At 39.9% G+C, this 4,531-nt stretch overlaps 1 long non-coding RNA gene across 4 annotated transcripts; it reads left to right on the forward strand.

Moving 5' to 3' along the window:
* Nucleotides 1–114: 114 nt before the first annotated feature.
* LOC126927421 (uncharacterized) lies at nt 115–2,842 on the forward strand. 4 transcript variants are annotated; one of them, XR_007715471.1, is made up of 3 exons: nt 115–241; nt 1,224–1,392; nt 2,482–2,841. It is a non-coding gene; the product is annotated as an uncharacterized LOC126927421 (long non-coding RNA). The 4 variants fall into 4 exon arrangements; XR_007715468.1 differs by lacking the exon at nt 115–241 and adding an exon at nt 311–436; XR_007715469.1 differs by lacking the exon at nt 115–241 and adding an exon at nt 506–631 and having other exon boundaries at nt 2,482–2,842.
* Nucleotides 2,843–4,531: the final 1,689 nt, after the last annotated feature.

Here is a 4,531-nt window from a genome sequence, read left to right on the forward strand (position 1 = left end):
AATAACTCCTTAAAGTTCGAAATAACTCCTTAAAGTGCGTTACGAGGTGTGGAAATTTTTATAGAAACCGTTATTGTTCGACGTCGTCTAGCCGAACGTAACGGTTTCTTTTTATTTTTTTTTTAAATTTTTTTCCACCGGACCTAGCTGACTGGGACGTTGGAACTTTGAAATTTCTCTCGCCCCGGTACGAAAAGGCCGAACGTTCCTTTCGAAATAATTCCTCAAAAAGCGTTACGAGGTATGCAAATTTTTATAGAAACCGTTATTGTTCGACGTCGTCTAGCCGAACGTAACGGTTTCTTTTTATTTTTTTAAAAAATTTTTTTCCACCGGACCTAGCTGACTGGGACGTTGGAACTTTGAAATTTCTCTCGCCCCGGTACGAAAAGGCCGAACGTTCCTTTCGAAATAATTCCTCAAAAAGCGTTACGAGGTATGGAAATTTTTATAGAAACCGTTATTGTTCGACGTCGTCTAGCCAAACGTAACGGTTTCTTTTTATTTTTTTAAAAAATTTTTTTCCACCGGACCTAGCTGACTGGGACGTTGGAACTTTGAAATTTCTCTCGTCCCGGTACGAAAAGGCCGAACGTTCCTTTCGAAATAATTCCTCAAAAAGCGTTACGAGGTATGCAAATTTTTATAGAAACCGTTATTGTTCGACGTCGTCTAGCCGAACGTAACGGTTTCTTTTTATTTTTTTAAAAAATTTTTTTCCACCGGACCTAGCTGACTGGGACGTTGGAACTTTGAAATTTCTCTCGTCCCGGTACGAAAAGGCCGAACGTTCCTTTCGAAATAATTCCTCAAAAAGCGTTACGAGGTATGCAAATTTTTATAGAAACCGTTATTGTTCGACGTCGTCTAGCCGAACGTAACGGTTTCTTTTTATTTTTTTTTTAAATTTTTTTCCACCGGACCTAGCTGACTGGGACGTTGGAACCTTGAAATTTCTCTCGTCCCGGTACGAAATGGCCGAACGTTCCTTTCGAAATAATTCCTCAAAAAGCGTTACGAGGTATGCAAATTTTTATAGAATCCGTTATTGTTCGACGTCGTCTAGCCGAACGTAACGGTTTCTTTTTATTTTTTTTTTAAATTTTTTTCCACCGGACCTAGCTGACTGGGACGTTGGCACTTTGAATTGTTTCGCACTGTTCCGAAAGTGCCGAAAGTACCGAAAGTTCCTTTCGCATTAATTCCATAATAAGCGTTATAAGGTACGTATATTCTTGCATAAATGGATATATTCTAATTAAATACATCGGGATTAAGCGTTAATTTTGTTCTCGAAACGTTCTAAAAAGTTTCGAATTGCACATTGGGACTTGGAAAAATTTCCGTATCGAACACGTTTTTTCGAGTTATCTCGCTTAAAAGTGTTATAAGGTAGGAATATTTTTGCATAAATGGACGCATCTCGACGTTTTACGTCGGGATTAAGCGTTTATTTGGTCGGTGGAACGTTTTCTAGAAACGGAACTATGCGACGGGACGTTGGGACTTTGAAGAAGTTCGGCCGGTGCGAAAAGACCGAAAAGGTTTTTTCGAGTTATCTCGCTTAAAAGTGTTACAAGGTAGGAATATTTTTGCATAAATGGACGTATCTCGACGTTTTACGTCGGGATTAAGCGTTTATTTGGTCGCTGGTACGTTTTCTAGAAACGGAATTATGCGACGGGACGTTGCGACTTTGAAGAAGTTCGGCCGGTGCGAAAAGACCGAAAAGGTTCTATCGAGTTTTCTCGCTTAAAAGTGTTACAAGGTACGAATATTTTTGCATAAATCGACGTATCTCGACGTTTTACGTCGGGATTAAACGTTTATTTCGTCCCCAAGACCTTCTACAATGTTTCGATTTTTTCGTTGGGACTTGGAAAAATTTCCGTATCGAACCGGTTTTTTCCAATTATCTCGCTTAAAAGTGTTACAAGGTACGAATATTTTTGCATAAATCGACGTATCTCGACGTTTTACGTAGGGATTAAACGTTTATATGGTCGCTGGAACGTTCTCTAGAAACGGAATTATGCGACGGGACGTTGGGACTTTGAAGAAGTTCGGCCGGTGCGAAAAGACCGAAAAGGTTCTTTCGAGTTATCTCGGTTAAAAGTGTTACAAGGTAGGAATATTTTTGCATAAATCGACGTATCTCGACGTTTCACGTAGGGATTAAACGTTTATATGGCCGCTGGAACGTTCTTTAGAAACGGAATTATGCGACGGGACGTTGGGACTTTGAAGAAGTTCGGCCGGTGCGAAAAGACCGAAAAGGTTCTTTCGAGTTATCTCGCTTAAAAGTGTTACAAGGTACGAATATTTTTGCATAAATCGACGGATCTCGACGTTTTACGTAGGGATTAAGCGTTTATTTCGTCCCCAAGACCTTCTACAATGTTTCGATTTTTTCGTTGGGACTTGGAAAAATTTCCGTATCGATCCGGTTTTTTCCATTATCTCGCTTAAAAGTGTTACAAGGTAGGAATATTTTTGCACAAATCGACGTATCTCGACGTTTTACGTCGGGATTAAGCGTTTATTTCGTCCCCAAGACCTTCTACAAAGTTTCGATTTTTTCGTTGGGACTTGGAAAAATTTCCGTATCGCACCGGTTTTTTCCAGTTATCTCGCTTAAAAGTGTTATAATGTATGAATATTTTTGCATAAATCGACGTATCTCGACGTTTTACGTAGGGATTAAGCGTTTATTTCGTCCCCAAGACCTTCTACAAAGTTTCGATTTTTTCGTTGGGTCTTGGAAAAATTTCCGTATCGCACCGGTTTTTTCGAGTTATCTCGCTTAAAAGTGTTATAATGTATGAATATTTTTTCATAAATCGACGTATCTCGACGTTTTACGTCGGGATTAAGCATTTATTTCGTCCCCAAGACCTTCTACAAAGTTTCGATTTTTTCGTTGGGACTTTGAAAAATTTCCGTATCGCACCGGTTTTTTCCATTATCTCGCTTAAAAGTGTTACAAGGTACGAATATTTTTGCATAAATCGACGTATCTCGACGTTTTACGTCGGGATTAATCGTTTACATGGTCGCTGGAACGTTCTCTGGAAACGGAATTATGCGACGGGACGTTGGGACTTTGAAGAAGTTCGGCCGGTGCGAAAAGACCGAAAAGGTTCTTTCGAGTTATCTCGCATAAAAGTGTTATAATGTATGAATATTTTTGCAAAAATCGACGTATCTCGACGTTTTACGTAGGGATTAAACGTTTATATGGTCGCTGGAACGTTTTCTAGAAACGGAATTATGCGACGGGACGTTGGGACTTTGAAGAAGTTCGGCCGGTGCGAAAAGACCGAAAAGGTTCTTTCGAGTTATCTCGCATAAAAGTGTTACAAGGTACGAATATTTTTGCATAAATCGACGTATCTCGACGTTTTACGTAGGGATTAAGCGTTTATTTCGTCCCAGAGACCTTCTACAATGTTTCGATTTTTTCGTTGGGACTTGGAAAAATTTCCGTATCGAACCGGTTTTTTCCATTATCTCGCTTAAAAGTGTTACAAGGTACGAATATTTTTGCATAAATCGACGTATCTCGACGTTTTACGTAGGGATTAAACGTTTATATGGCCGCTGGAATGTTCTCTAGAAACGGAATTATGCGACGGGTCGTTGGGACTTTGAAGAAGTTCGGCCGGTGCGAAGAGACCGAAAAGGTTTTTTCGAGTTATCTCGCTTAAAAGTGTTATAATGTATGAATATTTTTGCATAAATCGACGTATCTCGACGTTTTACGTCGGGATTAAGCGTTTATTTCGTCCCAGAGACCTTCTACAATGTTTCGATTTTTTCGTTGGGACTTGGAAAAATTTCCGTATCGAACCGGTTTTTTCCATTATCTCGCTTAAAAGTGTTACAAGGTACGAATATTTTTGCATAAATCGACGTATCTCGACGTTTTACGTAGGGATTAAACGTTTATATGGCCGCTGGAACGTTCTCTAGAAACGGAATTATGCGACGGGACGTTGGGACTTTGAAGAAGTTCGGCCGGTGCGAAAAGACCGAAAAGGTTTCTTCGAGTTATCTCGCTTAAAAGTGTTATAATGTATGAATATTTTTGCATAAATCGACGTATCTCGACGTTTTCCGTAGGGATTAAACGTTTATATGGCCGCTGGAACGTTCTCTAGAAACGGAATTATGCGACGGGACGTTGGGACTTTGAAGAAGTTCGGCCGGTGCGAAAAGACCGAAAAGGTTTTTTCGAGTTATCTCGCTTAAAAGTGTTATAATGTATGAATATTTTTGCATAAATCGACGTATCTCGACGTTTTCCGTAGGGATTAAACGTTTATATGGCCGCTGGAACGTTCTCTAGAAACGGAATTATGCGACGGGACGTTGGGACTTTGAAGAAGTTCGGCCGGTGCGAAAAGACCGAAAAGGTTCTATCGAGTTATCTCGCTTAAAAGTGTTACAAGGTACGAATATTTTTGCATAAATCGACGTATCTCGACGTTTTACGTAGGGATTAAACGTTTATTTCGTCCCCAAGAGCTTC

This window comes from Bombus affinis, unplaced genomic scaffold, assembly GCF_024516045.1.
Source record: "Bombus affinis isolate iyBomAffi1 unplaced genomic scaffold, iyBomAffi1.2 ctg00000110.1, whole genome shotgun sequence".
Lineage (NCBI taxonomy): Eukaryota > Metazoa > Arthropoda > Insecta > Hymenoptera > Apidae > Bombus > Bombus affinis.